General features: G+C 40.4%; 1 long non-coding RNA gene across 1 annotated transcript in view; it reads right to left on the reverse strand.

Annotated features, from left to right (window-relative positions):
- Nucleotides 1–11,198: 11,198 nt before the first annotated feature.
- Nucleotides 11,199–20,069, reverse strand: part of LOC132095477 (uncharacterized) — a 47,731-nt gene continuing 38,860 nt past the window's right edge. The window contains exons 2-3 of the long non-coding RNA XR_009422452.1: nucleotides 11,910–12,058; nucleotides 11,199–11,788 (exon numbers count right to left, since the gene is read on the reverse strand). This is a non-coding gene — a long non-coding RNA (uncharacterized LOC132095477). The remainder of the gene's footprint in view (nucleotides 11,789–11,909; nucleotides 12,059–20,069) is intronic.

Genomic DNA, 20,069 nt, shown 5'->3' on the forward strand with positions numbered 1-20,069 from the left:
CCTAGCTTCCTGTAATTATGTAATCTAACTTGACTGCCTTGCGGAGGTACCTTTTCATTAAACATGATTTAACACAATTTGTGGTGTCATCCTGCAAAGGTTTTTCTGGAGGGAGTATCATCTTTGCGGTTAAGCCCATGAGACTTCTCTTATCTGCATTATGTGTTCAGATGCAGTTAGCTTTTTCATACAGATATAAATGCCTATTCATGTCTGTTCAGGCAGCACAGCCCTGCCTGTCAAAAGACGATAGCGCTGCTTTAATCCAACAACACACACTCGGCTGAAACCTATATTGCTTATGACACTGAACACAATGTTAAATTCATCATTAATAATTAAAATGGCCCATTATGTTGCTGCCTAATTCAGAATGTACACTCAGGGAGATTCAAAGACAGAGAAATGTAGTAAATTCAATGTTATGAGACACTTTTTGCATCATTTTACAATAGTTAAGAGAATAGTTCACCCCAAAATGAAAATTCTGTCATTGTTTTCTGAACCTTATTTTGTTTCAAACTCATTTTCACTGGATATTTTTTTTTAAATAACAGATACTGACCTGACTAGCACAACATTTTTTACATATTCTCATCTAAGATGTAGATGAGTTTCATCTGAATAGATTTGAAGAAATTTAGCATTAACATTACACCTCAGCAGTGGATCCTCTGCAGTGAATGGGTGCCGTCAGAATGAGAGTCCACCAATTCATGTCCTTTGAAAAGAAAAGCTGCGTGTTTGCAAGCAAAACGTTTTAAATTGAAACCATTGCTTCTAGTTTACAAGAGCGAAAACATATCAAACAAATATGTTGGTGAATTTGGATGTGGGAGGACAACTAGGGATGGACCTTTTTACTGGAGGAAGCGTTATGATGGATTACTGAATATGGATTATATTTTAGCCCGAAGTGACGGCTCTGGTGAGCTTTAAGTACCTTAATGAGGGATTTGTTTCTTATAATCACGCAGCTTTTCACTTCACATTAACTGATGCACTGGAGTCACATTAATTGATGTCACTGGAGACTGGATAATTGTGTTTTTTTTAGCTGTTTGGACTCTCATTCTGACGGCACCCATTCACTGCAGAGGATCCATTGGTGAGCAAATGATGTAATCCAAAATCTGTTCCGTTGAAGAAACAACCTTTACATCTTCAATGGCTTGAGGGTGTGAAAATTTCAGCAAATTTTCAATGTTGGATGAACTATTCCTTTAATCTCATCAAATAGAAGGAAAAGCACATGTTAGTGTCGTTTGACCATGAACTACGCTTGGTTTTCATCAGTGAAAGGCCCTGATCTCCAGCCTCTGGCAATTAACAGGCCCCTTGAGTGCCTTTCTGAATGCCTGAGGAACATTACTGGTTTCTGTCCATGATTGTGCAATGCTGAGTAACAGGTTTGAGCAGAAAGAATTCAGTCTGTATCCATGACTCAGAGGTCATCGTGAACCATCAGGAGCAGGTTGATGGGGGTCCCGTCATTCCAAACCCTGACACATGAGAAAGAGCAGGGTGTTGAAGAATGCAGGTCTGTTTATGAAGGGTCACCCGAGGTTCCTCCAGAACCAAAACATATGCTTGTGTGCGTGAAAATAAATCAACAAATAGAATGAGAAGAGAGTGAAACAATCTTTTACATTTTCACACATGAAGTAAAGAGAAACTGTAGATAGGAAGCAGGCATTCAGCTTGAATCCAAAGAAACTTACAGTACAGCTGAGCTGAAAATGTATCCTCCTTTAAAGGTTATTCAGTTTTTTTCAGGAATTTACATTTATATGATATTTTCAACCAGATGATGCACAATATTGTTGCATTTTGAAACTCATTGACTCACGACATAGACCATTCCAAGACGTAAATGCGTCATTTATCTAGAGCAGTCGAATATGGCATCTATACATATCTATGTTCATGAAAACCTTGCTGTTCTCAGTCGGAAACCGCAATTACAATCATTGAATCATTAAGTGTTAGCAACAATAAATGTGGTGGAGCTTAGCTGTGATGAAAATGGTACTTCTGTTGACAATAAAAAAGTGATTGTTATCCAGCATCATATTTTAAAGGTTAAAATGAAATCACCTGGATTTTCAGCTTGGACCAAGTGGAACTTCACAAACTGTTAAAGTGTCCGGCGGCCAGTAATTATCCATGACAGAGGTAATTTTAGCTTTGTCGTGTACTCGCTATAAGCATCCTCATCAATATCATCTCCATAAATAACCACAGAGTAATTGGAGGGAGCAATCTTAGTCTTAACCGACACACCAACCACCTTCAAAGTGCATTACTATCCATCAGCATAATTAAGATGACAGACAGGGCTGCCGCGTTAGCTTCCCGGCTCTGAGCGGATGTGACAGGAGGTTTATTTCATGTCAGTAAATTCAGAAGCATTACAGTAATCTGGCTATAGATTTCATTAGTTTTGAATAATAGCGTTAATGACTTGGAACAGAATGTTTAATCCACTTATGACGACACAGGCTGATAGATGATTCTGTCTGATGAGCTGACATAAAGGAAATCACTGAGCAGGCTGAGGAGCCCACTGAAACTGCTTGGAACGCCTGTCATAAACAACGGAATTTGGTGTAATCTGAAGTTCTTGGAAAGCATATAATTTTGATTTAACCATGTTACTGCAAAGTACAGCTTTGATATACATGGATTTTTAAATTATGAATTCGATATCCTGAAGATGTAAACCTGGAAATTCAATTCAGTATGAAGGACCACCGCAATTCAGGAAATCTGAGCTAAAGAAACAACAGCCAATCAGTGTTCTCCATGAATAAAGAAAAATAATAATAAAAAAATCCTGTTAAACATATGGTTCACTCTTGAAAATATTATTTACTTCCATTTAGTTCCAACCAATGCTTTTATTTTCCTCCATGGCTGATTATACATTTGTCCTTTTCAGAGCGGCGTTCATTGTCTTCTATTTGTATTTCTACAGCGTAAAGTTGTATGAACTTATGAATGCAGTACATTGTTATTAATGCAGTATGTTCCTGAATGAATCAGTGGTTGAACAAATAGGTTGAGTGAATGAATCAGTGACTTGTTTTTAAAAATGATTACATTTTTCATCCCCTAAATGAATCAATCTTTTAAAATAAAATCGATTGAGCGAATACCTCCATGAATCCCTAATAAAGATAGCAGCTTGTTTGATAAATTCTTGATAAATTTGATCAAATCTGATTTGCCTTTTTTTGCCATTTTGCCTTTATTAAGATAGGATAGAAAGTGTGTTTGTGTGTGTGTGGGGTTATCTGGAAAGGTCCTTAAGCTGGGATTCAAACTCGGGACTGACCACTAACATATTGATAATAACTCAATTAGTGTTCTGAATGAATCTCATATTACTACTGTATTAAAAAGGACAATTAAAGAGTTATGTATTGATCAGCTATCAGGGTGTATTTTGTGACAATGACCAGCTAACTGTTCATTTTTGGATGAAATATTCATTTAATGAATTTTTTTCAAAAAGCTTGTTTGCAGCTGTTTGTCAGAACTGAACATTTTTCATACAAATGTGCACCATCCGGAACCACTGACATGCACACACCGTGCACATTGTGCATTTTTGTGCATCTCTATCATCCAGCCCCTTATGAGGAAACAAGCCTGAGGCTGTAATGCTCGATGACATCTCTTTCAAACATCAGCTCTCACTACAGCTGCTAAACGCAAACAGTATGTTGTCGGCTAATGTTCAGGGCAGGAAATAATTGTCGCAGCGCATGTAGTGAGCTTGGAATAATCATACAGCTTGAGTGAACAGTGCAGGTTCTCTCTGGAGCATACGCTCCTAATTACGCTGATCAGGTTTCACTCACTTCCATATCTGATAATTGTGCTGAGAGAGGGAGATATGGATGCCATAAAGAAAAAAATGTAACTGTGAGATATTAACTTACACTAGAATAATTTGAGATGCATTAGATACACTTCACATTTGCTTTCAAATTATTCATTCGAGCTATCCGCCATCATAACAGCACTGACAGTATGTTATTTGTATTAAAAACTAGAAAGGTCTGTCAAAACAGACTTAGAATATTGGAATGACAAAACCTAGCCTGGAAGTTTGAAGATTAGTTTGGCATTTGAAGGTTATAAGCCTTAAAAAAATGTAATAGTTTAAGGAGATATTACGTTTGAAAGAAATTTAAGCCTTCCTATGTGGTATTGCTATGTGTTTTTCTGCCAAAAAATACCCGCTTAAACCAGCTATATGGATAAATAGAACAAACAGTAGAAAGATATAACAATAGATAGGACAAGGACAAAGACAGACACTTCCAGCTTAATGCTCATTGTCAAGCGACAGCACATTGTAATGTATCTTTAAGTGAAGTGCAGTGCCCCGGGGTAGTGTGATCTGTGTAACCTGAGGTAAGCTTAAACTAGGTATAGAGTATTAAACAGCTCGCTGTAGGCTGTCATAATGCATTCAAAGCAGAATATGCACAGTGACAGCCACCTGGCCTGAAATAAATGAGAGGAGCTTTAAACTCTTTGCAGGAGAAATTGCTCTTTGCACACCAATTGTGTCTCATAAAAAAATCGAATAAGAAAAATATTAAAGCAAGTAGACAACATAATTACAAGTAGGTTTGACGTTTTATTGTTATACAAGGGGAATTGTTTTTAGCAGCTTTGGATCCGAAAGTAATTTTTCCCCATTCATTTTTACCAGTGTGAATTTAAAGGTACAATAGGTGATTTGTCTTCAGAGACATTTTTTGTTATACTGGTGAAAGTCTCATCCATGGTATTCTGGTCTGTGAGCATAAATGCGTTCAGGCGGTGTGGCTTTGGACGGCGATTGCAGGGAGGTTGGGATGTTAGCTGTCACGTCTGATGGTTCAAGAAACACGGAGAGATCCAAGTGCAGGTATGTGACTTTATTAAAGGGGCAATCCAAAGAATAAACAGTCCAGGCAGGGGTCGATATCCAACAAATCCAAACATAAACAAAACACGAAGACAAGGCAAGGCAAGGCAAGGCAAGGCAAGGACATGAATTAACATTTAACATTAAACAAGGACTCCGTCACACAGACTCAGACAGACCGGGTATAAATACACAGAAGGATAATGAGGGAACAGGAGACAGGTGGGGAACAATCAATTACTAACAAGGAGGAAGATGACCAAATAAGGGAACAGGAAGTGATAAGGTGACAGACACCGTGAGAAAGGGGGACATCTAGTGGAAACCCAGGGACACAACCCAGACCCTGTGACAGTACCCCCCCTCTACGGAGCGGCTCCCAGACGCTCCACGACAGACACAAAACAGAGAACAGGAGGGAGGCGGACAGGTGGAGGCTCAGGGGGAGGGACGGAGGGCCAGAAAAAAAATCATGGCGAACAGATAACAGAAGTGTAGACACAAAACAGAGAGACCAGGAGGGAGGAGGACCGGAGGAGGTTCAGGGGGAGGGACGGAGGGCCAGGCTCACAGAGAGGAACAGGGACAGACATTAACACAAAAACCAAAGGAAAAAAAAAAAAACAACATGAAGCCCCCCAGGGCGGAGCAGAAGACCACCACACCCTTGTGGTCAAGGCCAGAGCCCTCCAGGGCGTAGCGGAAGACCACCACAACCGTGTAGTCAGGGCAGGCGCCCCCCAGGGCGGAGCGGAAGACCACCACGTCCATGTGGTCAGAGCGGAAGCCCCCCAGGGCGGAGCAGAAGACCACCACGTCCGTGTGGTCAGAGCGGAAGCCCCCCAGGGCGGAGCAGAAGACCACCACAACCGTGTGGTCAGAGCGGAAGCCCCCCAGGGCGGAGCAGAAGACCACCACGTCCGTGTGGTCAGAGCGGAAGCCCCCCAGGGCGGAGCAGAAGACCACCACAACCGTGTGGTCAGAGCGGAAGCCCCCCAGGGCGGAGCAGAGGACCACCACGTCCTCGTGGTCGACGCCAGAGTCCCCCAGGGCGGAGCGGAGGACCACCACAACCGTGTAGTCGACGCCAGGGTCCCCCAGGGCGGAGCGGATGACCACCACCCCCCTGTGGTCGATGCCGGAGTCCAACAGGGCCGAGCAGCAGCCCACCCAGTGACTTGATTTGACTCTGAACGTTCAACGGTGACCCGCCCTGACTCTGGAAGGTCATCAGTGACTGGCCCTGACTCTGGAGAGTCCACTGGGACCTGACTCGACTCTGGAGAGTCCACTGGGACCTGACTCGACTCTGGAGAGTCCACTGGGACCTGACTCGACCCTGGAGAGTCCACTGGGACCTGACTCGACCCTGGAGAGTCCACTGGGACCTGACTCGACCCTGGAGAGTCCACTGGGACCTGACTCGACCCTGGAGAGTCCACTGGGACCTGACTCGACCCTGGAAGGTCAAGAGGAACTAGCCCTGACTCTAGACCGGTCTTGGGCACCGAATCGGGAACGGCATCGGGCACCGCCTCGGCCTCGGCAACGGCATCGGGCACCGCCTCGGCCTCGGCAACGGCCTCGGCAACGGCATCGGGCACCGCCTCGGCCTCGGCAACGGCATCGGGCACCGCCTCGGCCTCGGGAACGGCATCGGGCACCGCCTCGGCCTCGGGAACGGCATCGGGCACCGCCTCGGCCTCCGGAACGGCATCGGGCACCGCCTCGGCCTCCGGAACGGCATCGGGCACCGCCTCGGCCTCCGGAACGGCATCGGGCACCGCCTCGGCATCGGGCACCGCCTCGGCCTCCGGAACAGTATCGGGCACCGCCTCGGCATCGGGCACCGCCTCGGCATCGGGCACCGCCTCGGCATCGGGCACCGCCTCGGCCTCCGGAACAGCATCGGGCACCGCCTCGGCATCGGGCACCGCCTCGGCATCGGGCACCGCCTCGGCCTCCGGAACAGTATCGGGCACCGCCTCGGCATCGGGCACCGCCTCGGCATCGGGCACCGCCTCGGCATCGGGCACCGCCTCTGCCTCCGGAACAGCATCGGCATCGGGCACCGCCTCGGCATCGGGCACCGCCTCGGCATCGGGCACTGCCTCGGCCTCCGGAACAGTATCGGGCACCGCCTCGGGAACGTCCTCTGGGCCTTGAGGAACGGTAGACGCCTGTCTCCTCCTCCTCCGCCCTCTATGTTGGCGAGTCGGTGACACCTTGTCTGGAGACTCAGGCGTTGAGTCGGCCATCTTGTGCTGTGGCTCTGGGCTGGCGGCCAGTTTGGGCAGTGGTGCTGGACTGGCGGCCATCTTGGGTTGTAGCGCTTGGCTGGTTGCCATCCTGGGCAGTGGTGCTGGGCTGACGACCACCCCGCCGGAAGAGACAGAAGTGGCTGGGGCATCCCACCGAAGCCGATGTTGCAGGTAGCGCACAAATTCCCAGAATTTCAGTGTCTCCAACTGCGCCATCTCCTCCTGAGACACTGGATCATCCAGCCCGCCATTAAAATAGTCCTTTAGGGCGGCATCGTTGTATCCCATACCCTCGGCCAGGGACCAGAACACCTGTGCCAGGGCACCCACCTCATTGCCCTCTTGACGGAGGGCGATCAGCCGGAGATACTGAGCTCTCCGCTCCGCCATCTTGGCTGGGGAACGGGAAAAAGACATACCGCTGGATCTCAGTGGGACGGAGTCCTTCTGTCCGGAAGACCACCACGTCCATGTGGTCAGAGCGGAAGCCCCCCAGGGCGGAGCAGAAGACCACCGGTTCTGTCACGTCTGATGGTTCAAGACACAAGGAGAGATCCAAGTGCAGGTATGTGACTTTATTAAAGGGGCAATCCAAAGAATAAACAGTCCAGGCAGGGGTCGATATCCAACAAATCCAAACATAAACAAAACACGAAGACAAGGCAAGGCAAGGCAAGGCAAGGCAAGGCAAGGCAAGGCAAGGCAAGGCAAGGCAAGGCAAGGCAAGGCAAGGCAAGGCAAGGCAAGGACATGAATTAACATTTAACATTAAACAAGGACTCCGTCACACAGACTCAGACAGACCGGGTATAAATACACAGAAGGATAATGAGGGAACAGGAGACAGGTGGGGAACAATCAATTACTAACAAGGAGGAAGATCCAAATAAGGGAACAGGAAGTGATAAGGTGACAGACACCGTGAGAAAGGGGGACATCTAGTGGAAACCCAGGGACACAACCCAGACCCTGTGACATTAGCTTTCAGTGATATCATGCTAATGTTATCTCCTATTGCACCTTTTTAAAAAAATTATTCAGAGAGACAAACCAACAAGTATCAAGATGAATTAGACCATTACATATATATATATATATATATATTTTTTTTTTTGTACTTCGTACTTTATTTCAAGGATGCAATAAATTGATCAAAGATAAAGCAAAGATATTTTGAACGTTACAGAAGATTGCAGTTCATTTTATGCACTGAAGAATGCTTACTGGGCATCAAATCAGCATATTAGAATGATTTTCTGAAAATTCAGCTTTGCAATCACAGCACAGGAATAACTTAAATTTCAAAATACAATCAAATAGAAAACAGTTATTTTAAACTGTCATAACATTTACACAAATGTGTTGTTTTTACTGTATTTTTGATCAAAAATGCATTTATGGAGTCTCAAAATGGAGATTCATGTCTAGAACAAATAGATTTGATGAAAAAGAGGTTAATAGTAAACAGAGAGGATGGAATTCTCCGCTCTGAGCGCCACAGGAGGGCAGGACACATTCTGAATACCAGAGGTACCAGTGAGGACCCAGAGTCACTGCTGAGTGTTTGTGTGTGTGTGTGTGTGTGTGTGTGTGCCTGTAGGAGAGACAGAGAAAGTGAGAAGGGTGTCGATGAAAAGCTCCTGGCTCATGTTTTGCACACCATGTTCACGCCAAAAACAGGGAAATTTAGCACACCTTTCAGCTGAATAGTTTATCAATTATGCTGTTGCACAGGAACAATGAACAGTCAGATGAATTATCTACTATTGAAAACCACAGAACACATCTATCAATATAATTTTCCTTGCAGATTCATATGTTTTGTAGATAAGGCGCAGAATATTAAATATGTCTTTTATATATATGTATGAGAACGATAGATAGACAGACAGACATACAAACAGAGAGAATATATTTTATGATATAACTTCAGATAGAAAATGACAGACTTGTGGACACTACAGTATCTTGCACAAGACATGAAGGATTAAGTGTGAAAGCAGCTTTACTCGGCATGCTGGTCTGCTGCAGGCTAGGACTGTGCCTGTGTGCCACACCAAACACTGGACGCACGCAACAGCCAGCACACTTTCCCCTTTCCAGGGGCACGCCTTATAATGCACTCATTGTTTCTCAAGCCAAATACATTACTTTGGTGCCGTTGAGGCTTTCAAAGGGATTTCACATGCAGAAGAATATTTTCTCATCTTATAAAATATTTATTCTGAAGCAGACAGAGCAGGAGACAGTATCACTGGAAAATAGAAAACAAACTCATTAAATAACATTAATTCATTTGGTAGATGCTTTATACACATTATGATTTACAGTTTATCAGTATCAGCGTTTCCCTGGGAATCAATATCATGACCTTTAGAGTCCAATGCAAAGCTGTACAGTTAAGCTATTAAATAATGTCTTCATGTGCTTCAGTGATTAATTCAGGCCTTTCATTTTTTATAAAAAAATATTCAAAAACACACATAAAAATAGTGTTTCGCCAAATCCATTCAGAAAACGTTTGCTGCAGCAAATTAACCACATATGGCAAATTGTTGCAAAGAATATGTTTTTGAGGTTTTGCAAATAAAGCCAATATCTTAAGTCTCTCTGTCTGTTGTTTAAAACCTAGTGAACACTCATCAACTGCCTTCTGTGGCAACATCATAACTAAAATTAAATATCATACCTATATGAAACAATATTTCTGAGCGTCATACATTTAAAGCGCATCTGGCAATTTTGCAGAGCAACTTAACCGCACTGTAATATGAGGACAAATCATAATATCTAAAAAAACAAACAAACAAAAAGCAAACAAACAACAACATCAACAAAAAACACTAAATTACATTAATTTGGCAGATGTTGTATGCATATGAGGATATTCCATTTATCAGTCTGCATGTCCGTGTAAATTGAACCCATGACCTGTGTGCTACAGTAATATCAAGTTCTACAGAGTAACATTTTATGTGTTTCAGTGAAAAATTCAGGCCTTTATATATTATTATTATTTATCAAATATTTAAATTGATTTAATAACACTAATAAATAACTCTTTACAAATGACTTCCCTTGCAAAACTAGAGAGTTGTGCCAAATCCCTTTAGAAAACATTTGGCAAACATTGCTGCCGCAAATTAACCATACATTAGTGGCAAATTGTTGGAAAGAAAGAATGTTGTTTGCAAAGGAGACCGATATCATATGCCTCTATGGTTCTGGTTTATAAACTAGTGAGCAGCCATAGACAACTACTTTCTATTAGCAACATCATAATCTCATACTATTGTAAATAGCATGCCTCTCACACAGAAGTCACATTCAAGACAAAAAATAGCATTCTTTTGGTTATCACAGCATATTTGCATAAAAAAAACAATGCAAAATCAGCTTGATTAAATGTTTTGCCCTTACGCGAAATTCCAGTTTGCCTAGATTCCTATCAAAATGACTGGATTCTGCAGAGCAACTTAACTCCACAAGTGGGTTGTTTTTTTCAAGAGTTTGGTCATAGGATATTGCTAAGGTAATGCCATGATACTCTAATAACCAGTCAATTTTGGATAACACTAAAACATCTGATCAATTCTTTCAAGTACACTCTAAAAAATAAAGGTGCTTCACGATGCCATAGAAGAAACTTTTTGTATAAATGGTTCCATAAATAACCTTTAACATCTTAAGAACCTTTCTGTTTCTCAAAAGGTTCCTTGTGGCAAAAGAAGATTCTTCAGATTATTAAAAAGTAAGAAAGAGAACCATTGACCTAATGGTTCTTTGTGGAACCAAAAATGGTTTTTTTAAGGCATCTCTTGAAGTACATTTTGAAGCACTTCAAAAGCACTATTTTTAAGAGTGTACTGAATTAAGTATATTTCGAGTTGCCCCTTCCTGTTTTGTCCACCATTTTTTTTTACAGATATTGTCATGATGTATTAAGGAAGTTTCTTTCTTCACAAAGCATATACGCAAAGCTGCCTTAAGAATTTTTAATGTCCCTCCTTTCTGGAACGCAACTATAATAGTAAGTATTGATATCTATGTAAGCAACTCACTAGACCTTGAGCAAAAAAAAGTGTTATTTTTTCATAAGGAACATGTTATTTTATAGTTATATTTTTATTATAGGTCTACTGTGAGATGATTTATGTGGTATTATTGTTCCCTTACTGACAAATAATGACTGAACAAAAAGTAATTGTGTGTGGGTGCGCACCATGAATACAAGATGGTTTGCCTTCGGGGACAGTAAAGCTGATCTCATTCATTTATTTGAAATCAATATAAATTTGAAATTTATTTTTAAAGAAACCCAGTTTGATCTGATGCTTTGGAGGCCATGGTGACCAGATCTCCCATCTGATTTTCAGAACAGACAGGCATCTCAGCGAGATCTAGTTTTTCAGCCCTCACTTTAGTGTCTGCGATCCAGTCCACTTCCTCTTTATTAATATTTCATGCGACCAGTCGCTGTGGGAAATCTCTCTCTGCTCCTAAGCAAGAGCTGACAGAAGATATCTTCAGGCTTACCATCTTCCTCCAACACCAAATGGATGCAGTCAGACACTCACACCTCGACTAGCCCGGTTAATGGCTGACTTGCCCGCTTCCCCATCACAACAACAGCATGTGAAATGAACAAAAGAAGTAATTGGTGAAATGAATGAGGTCTACTTGTCTAAAAAAAAATGTATCAAGCACATTGTTCACTTCACCGCGTGATGCTGACATCTCTATTTTCCTCCATGAAAGCGCTTCACTTTTTAATAGCATCTTTGGGTAACAGCAGCTCCTTTCCTTAAAAGAGACTCGAGCTGGATCTGCCAGACTCCATCAGAAAGGCAGGGATGCATAATTGAAACACCTGGTAAATTACACAAGAGTAGGTGATTACATTTCATGAAGGTCTTTTAGCTGTAACGATGCTGCATTACACTCATGCTGTATTGTCTAAAGGTCTGTTTGGTGAATCCCACTCTTTTTATTGGTGCTTTTATGTACAATTTTTCTTAAAATGTCTTTATTATTCTTTTTCCTTTTTTTTCATATTGTCTTGAGTTTTGATACTATTCAGAACCTGTGTATTGTCTTACTCTTGTCAAAATCAATCAATCATACAGATATTCTTAAATATAGACATTCTTAAAGCTAAGATAATATAGGTAAGATAAATAAAGGAAAACCTTTTGAGTATTTTACATAAATTATATTATATAATGTTATTATATTATAATTACATTATGTTTCCACAACAGTTTTGCAATCAATAATGTTTTTTCGAAAGCTATGTACTTGTTTACCAGGAAGCAACAGTGATAGGAAAGAAATTAAATTCGTAAAAAAAAAAAAAAAAAAAATGCTATAAACTTTACAGTTTTGTGAAATTACGGAGAAAAAATAGTGAAAATATTATTTAAATGTGTATATTTAGGATAAATAAATGCTAGCGATAATATTAGCCATTATTAGCCAATATTATTTCCACCACAAAATTAGAATTAAGTATTATGATTGTTTATGACTGATGTTTTGCGTGGATGTATTTCTATACTGGACTTTGTTACAGGGCAAAACAACTGAAATATTTAGCTTTTTTTATTTCTGTCACAAGAAATAAGAGTGAGGAAATTATATTTTTTAGGTGAACTATGCCTTTAAGAGAGTTTCATTCAAAAATCCAAATGGCCATAGTTGAATAAAAAAGCACTTGTACTCAGTTGATTGAGTGAGGCAGTTTTCATCCTGGCTCTTATTACACACCAGCTTTTATCATCTTGTCAAGTGATAAACCTGTGTCATGTTCTTCATTATCTCCTCCAGCGCTGGAATCACCATAATGAATCCACTATTATGTGTGAGCTTTGCAAAGAGCATGGCTCTTTTTCACAAGCTGTAATGTGATCTTAAAGTCTACAGCCTTTCAGAGAGATTGCAGTTTAAAAGCTTCCATATTTATTTCATGTCAATTCATTCACTAGACAAGACTGTGGTTACGGTGCTCTCTCAGAAAAATGAAAAGGGAAATGCAAGATTGCATGTGCCTTCGAGGGGCCTTTTCACCTGTTTGACCAAGAACAGACAGTACAGAGGACACATAGAGCAGAAGATCTGCATTCTGCACTAAAAATTGCTCTAGTCTATACATACAATTCCAGAACTTTTTTTTGTTTGATGAACAAAACTCATCACAATATACAAACACAATTCAATTCAAATCAATAAAAAAATCATTTAAAGATTAATTCATCACATAATGATGATAATTTGAAGACTTTACATCACTTTGGTAGATGTGTAAAGCATTGAATTTGCAAAATAGTAAACTGAATAGCCCTGTTTTTGACCACTGCATGTGATCCTTTTTTAACACATTATTTATAATGAATTGTAACTGATTTTTTTCAAGTGTAGGCAATTTCAATTGCTCATTATGGAAGCACTGATGATCAACAACTGGCAATTTTCAGCAAAGGAGGACAGGAAAAAAATAAGGCAATGACCACAAAGGAACAATGCAGAAATTGAAACAGATGTGTAGGTTTTCATCTATTGCATCTATGTTTAAACAGATATAGGCTAACTGATTTCAGCTAGCCAAAGCATTCATGCCTGAAAACAGAAAAAAATGGCTACTTGGGAAGAAAAAGCTTTGAATAACATGTCAAGTGACTAACCAGTTTGTTTTGAGTTTACGGTCATTTAGATGAGCGTAAAGCAGAAAAATGCCATTGAAATTCTGTCGAGCCATTCTTGCTACAACATGATGCTAGAAACAAGGTCATGGGTTTGATTAACAGTGAATGCATGAAATGTAAGTCTTGAATCTTTGAATCCTTGAATCTAATGTATAGCTTTGAATGATAAAATGTAGAAGCGCAACAGAGAATAAAACTTGTAAAGAAAACAAAAAGTCAAATAAGTTTTTTTTTTATTATTATTATCATGCCTTTTTAAGACCGGAAGGAAACAGGTACGTTTTTTTTTTTGACAGACATATTTTTTTTTGACAGTCTTTAATAAATGTGTAAAAAAAAAAAAAAAGCAATACCTTCAACACATTCAAGTATTTGTTGTATCTTTCCAAGGAGTTTCCCCTCAACACCTGTTTGAATTGTTTGAAAGGAACAGTTCACGCCAAAATTAAAATTTGCTAAACATTTCCTCACCCTCTGGCCATCCAAGATGTGATTTAGGTTTTTTCTTTGGAACAGATTTGGAGAAATGTACCATCACTTGTTCACCAATGAATCCTCTGCAGTGAATGGATGTTTTCAAACTGAGAGTCCAAAAAGCTGATATAAAATATCATAATAATCCAGTACTGTAAGCAATCCAAAATCTGTGTTCATAAGAAATCCATCATTAGGATGTTTTTAACTTCAAACCATTGCTTCTGGTTAAAACACAAATCCTCTATCCAAAATATCACTTTCTCCAGTGAAAAAGTCACCTTGTCCATTCACTGCAGAGGATCCATAGGTGAGCAATGGAAATGAAGGAAAATTTCTCCAAATCTGTTCTGATGAAAAAAACTAAATCACTTACATCTTGAATGGCCTGAGGGGTGAGAAATGTTTCAGCAATTTTTTTTTTTTTTACTTTTGGGAGAACTAATCCTTTTAGGGCTCTTTCTCTTCAGGTTTATATATTACTCTACTCATAGGTAGAAAAAATATGCTGTCAATTTAATACAAATTAAATATTTTCCAGATAATATTTTCTACTGAACTTGGGAGCAGACGAGCGACAGCTTATTCCCTGTGACTGTAAAGACTTCATTAAACTTTACTGAAATGAAGAGCCCTCAAGGACAAGAGCGCTTGTGAAACATGGCAGGATTCAGCGTCTACGTCCCGGGAGGGTCCTCGGAGACATTTGAGACGGATAATAAAGAGTCACACTTTCCAGATCTAAAACTGGCTTGAGAGAGAAGAAACCTCAGAAATGTTGGTAAGATTAGACCTTGTTGGCTATAAACAATGAATAAAGCTGAGATTTTGGTTACTTGCATTCTGTAAGACGTCAGTGTAAATGTGATAAGACTTCAGACCCAAGAGGGCTGTGCTTGGTCTTGTTTTGGCTATCTTCATTAGAGTGTTCTTCTCACTTACAGCCTTGAAAACCCCCAGAGAAAAACACAGGGAGTGTGCTGCTGCCTGTCTGCTCCTTAGGAGGAATAAAAATAGAAACAAGAGATGGTTGTTGGCATACAGTAGAGATGTAAAATTAATTTGGATAAAATAGCTCAGATTATGGTTTTGGGATTATTAGATTCAAGACACTAATGAAATCATTTAATTACAGACTTTTGCATTTTGGCAAATGCAGGTGTACCTTTTTTATTTTATTTTTTTCCACTGATAAGGTGCCATGCAAATCTTCATTCACAATTCAAGCGAAAAAAAGGTGGTTTGAAAGTTTGGAGTTGGTAAGATTTGTGAAAGAAATCTTTCATGCGCACAAAGGCTGCATTTATTTGATCTAAAATACAGTAAAAATATAATAAACACCATAATAAACTGACTTATTGATCTAAATGAAAAATAGAAATCAAGGACACATTTTGCTGCCATTGTGACATCTGTGTTTCAGAATCACCAGCTGCCTTCACATTTAACAGTCCAGAGATGTGTTTCCACTGCACTGTCTTCAAGGAGAGATGGAGAGTCAACATTTAATTTGGATCATCTGGTGGAGGGAAAGAGAGGAGCTTAAGGGAGGGACTCAGTTGCAGCAAGGAAGGAATTTGAATGCAATCATGCAATCAGCACTGGCTTCCTTGGGGTGCACTTCTTTCAGTGGGCTGGTTTGTCTCAAATACACACACATGGTCCTTGCTGAGAAGCATAAGCGTATGCTTATTTCCCAAGGCCCCTATCCAGAAGTTGTTCAGATCTATGGAAATGATGTTGCATTAAAAACTTAAGCATCTTTGTATGGCATGCTTTTTGTAATGACACTAATGATGCTGTATTAAAGATCAAACATCTGTTACAGTAAACACACACACAGCTATGAGCTTTTTCAAGAACAGCACTTTCAAAGCACGCTCAACTGCCAAACTGCATCCATTTTCAAGATCTAACTGTTATAGAGGCTTGGAAAGATGTCCTACTTTACCTTAAGCTCTGTTTGACTGCAAAGGTGTGTGTTCATGCAGAGAAGAGCTCTGTAAATCACATACTGGAGTGAGGAAGAACATCCATATTTTATGACGGAATATGGCGGAAAGCTCCAGCAAATTCCAAACATGAGTGGGAGGTCACAGCCCGATTTACAAACAGTCAATTGGGTGGATGAGCCATTGATTTATGTCCCATCGCTGCCTTAAAACAGCCATATGAATCACATTTCATTAGGCAAAGTATCACTGAATTAATTCACTCCATTCATAATTGGAGTCAGTCTAAATGAGTCAGGGTCATATTTGATTTGAGCGGGAGCCTTGCAGACCAATCTATCAACCTCTGTGATGTGTAACATTAGTTTAAAGCTCTCATTGCCTCAAGAAGCTGAACGTTGGGTGTGAGGGATTAAAGAAGGCCTCTTATTAGAGGCTCATCTTCAAGAGAGGCCATTCAAGCACTGGACCCATAAGCATGGGATTTATCTAATGAATTTTAAATGGCTGTCGTCAAATGAACAAGTAAATATACAAGAAGAAGAATGAAATTGAGCATGCTAGCACTGTCAAGGCAACCAAATATTCAAGATTTTTTTTCTCTCTCCGGCCATAGAACAAAGAGGTTTGGTTCTTACAAACATGCAGCTTTTCACTTCACACAACATCAGTTGATAGACTGGAGTCTTGTGGATTATTATGATGTTTTTATCAGCTGTTTGGACTCTCATTCTGATGGCACCCATTCACTGCAGAGGATCCATTGGCGAGCAAGTGATATGATGGCAAATTTCTCCAAATCTGTTCTGATGAAAAAACAAAATCAAGTCAATATTCAGCAAACTTTTTACTTTTGGGAGAACTATTCCTTTTAGGGATATTTCTCTTCAGGATTATACACCTACTCATATGTAATAATATGCTGTCAACTTAATACAAATTAAATATTTTCCAGATAATATTTTCTGCTGAACTTGAGAGCAGACGAACGACAGCCTTAAACTGTAAAGACTTCATTAAACTTTACTGAAATGATGAGCCCTCAAGGACACGAGCGCTTGTGAAACATGGCAGGATTCAGCGTCTACGTCCCCGGAGAGTCCTCAGAGACATTTGAAATGGATAATAAAGAGTCACCCTTTCCAGATCTAAAACTGGCTTGAGAGAAGAAACCTCAGAAATGTAAAATAAAATAAAATCTTCTTGTAGTAGTACCCGATATACAGGTGCTGATCATTAAAAAGTTGATTTATTTAACTAATTCCATTCAAAAAGTGAAACTTTTTATTCATATTATATTCATTCATTACAAACAGACTGATATATTTAAAATGTTTATTTCTTTTCATTTTGATGATTATAACTGACAAGTAAAGAAAATCCCAAATTCAGTATCTCAGAAAATGTGAATATTGTGAAAAGGTTCAATATTGAAGACACCTGGTGCCACACTCTAATCAGCTAATTAAATCAAAACAACTGCAAAGGCCTTTAAATGGTCTCTCAGTCTAGTTCTGTAGGCTACAAAATCATGGGGAAGACTTCTGACTTGACAGTTGTCCAAAAGACGACCATTGACACCTTGCACAAGGAGGGCAAGACACAAAAGGTCATTGCAAAAGAGGCTGGCTGTTCACAGAGCTCTGTGTCCAAGCACATTAATAGAGAGGCAAAGGGAAGGAAAAGATGTGGTAGAAAAAAAGTGTACAAGCAATAGGGATAACCGCACCCTGGAGAGGATTGTAAAACCAAACCCATTCAAAAATGTGGGGGAGATTCATAAAGAGTGGACTGCAGCTGGAGTCAGCGCTTCAAGAACCACTACACACAGACGTATGCAAGACATGGGTTTCAGCTGTCGCATTCCTTGTGTCAAGCCACTCTTGAACAGCAGACAGCAGAAAGTTATGTTCTCTGATTAAAGTAATTTTTGCATTTCCTTTGGAAATCAGGGTCCCAGAGTCTGGAGAAAGAGAAGAGAGCCACACAATCCATGTTGCTTGAGGTCCAGTGTAAAGTTTCCACAGTCAGTGATGGTTTGGGGTGCCATGTCATCTGCTGGTGTTGGTCCACTGTGTTTTCTGAGGTCCATGGTCAATGCAGCCGTATACCAGGAAGTTTTAGAGCGCTTCATGCTTCCTGCTGCTGACCAACTTTATATAGATGCAGATTTCATTTTCCAACAGGATTTGGCACCTGCACACAGTGCCAAAGCTACCAGCACCTGGTTTAAGGACCATGGTATCCCTATTCTTAATTGGCCAGCAAAATCGCCTTACCTTAACCCCATAAGAAACTATGGGGTATTGTGAAGAGGAAGATGCGATATTCCAGACCCAAGAATGCAGAAGAGCTGAAGGCCACTATCAGAGCAACCTGGGCTCTCATAACCCCTGAGCAGTGCCACAGACTGATCGACTCCATGCCACACCGCATTGCTGCAGTAATTTTGAAATTTTGTAAACTTTTCATGTTCATGAAAAACTACAAACTACAGTTAGTCCAAAATGCAGCAGGTTCTTACTAGAACCAGGAAGTATGACCATATTAGCCCGGTCCTGTCAACACTGCACTGGCTCCCTATCAAACATCGTATAGACTTTAAAATCTTGTTTATTACTTATAAAGCCCTGAATGGTTTAGCACCTCAGTATTTGAATGAGCTCTTGTTACATTATAATCCTCCCCATCTGCTGCGTTCTCAAAACTCAGGTAATTTGAGTAATTGAGCAGGCGGCAGATCCTTTTCCTATTTGGTGCCTAAACTCTGGAATAACCTACCTAACATTGTTCGGGAGGCAGACACACTCTTGCAGTTTAAATCTAGATTAAAGACCCATCTCTTTAACCTGGTTTACACATATCACACTAATTTGCTTCTAATATCCAAATCCGTTAAAGGATTTTTAGGCTAAAATTAGGTAAACCGGGAACACTTTCCATAACATCCGATGTACTTGCTACATCATTAGAAGAATGGCATCTACGCTAATATTAGTCTGTTTCTCTCTTATTGCGAGGTCACCGTAGCCACCAGATCCAGTCTGTATCCAGATCAGAGGGTTACTACAGTCACCCGGATCCAGTACGTATCCAGACCAGATGGTGGATCAGCACCTAGAAAGGACCTCTACATCACTGAAAGACAGCAGAGACCAGGACAACTAGAGCCTCAGATACAGATCCCCTGTAAAGACCTTGTCTCAGACGACCACCAGGACAAGACCACAGGAAACAGATTATTCTTCTGCACAATCTGACTTTGCTGCAGCCTGGAATTAAACAGCTGGTTTCGTCTGGTCAGAGGAGAACTGGCCCCCCAACTGAGCCTGGTTTCTCCCAAGGTTTTTTTCTCATTGACGATATCATTGACTTGATTGCAAATTAATGCACAGACACTATTTAAACTGAACAGAGATGACATCACTGAATTCAATAATGAACTGCCTTTAACTATCATTTTGCATTATTGACACACTGTTTTCCTAATTAATGTTGTTCAGTTGCTTTGACGCAATGTATTTTGTTTAAAGCGCTAAATAAATAAATGTGACTTGACTTGACTTCATACTTTTCATATGGCCAAGATTTCTAAAAATCCTTTCTTTGTATTGGTCTCAAGTAATATTTTAATTTTCTGAGATACTGAATTTAGGATTTTCCTTAGTTGTCAGTTATAATCATCAAAATTAAAATAAATAAACATTTGAAATATACCAATTTGTGTGTAATGAATGAATATAATATACAAGTT

Source organism: Carassius carassius, chromosome 19 (genome assembly GCF_963082965.1).
Source record: "Carassius carassius chromosome 19, fCarCar2.1, whole genome shotgun sequence".
NCBI classification, from domain to species: Eukaryota; Metazoa; Chordata; class Actinopteri; order Cypriniformes; family Cyprinidae; genus Carassius; species Carassius carassius.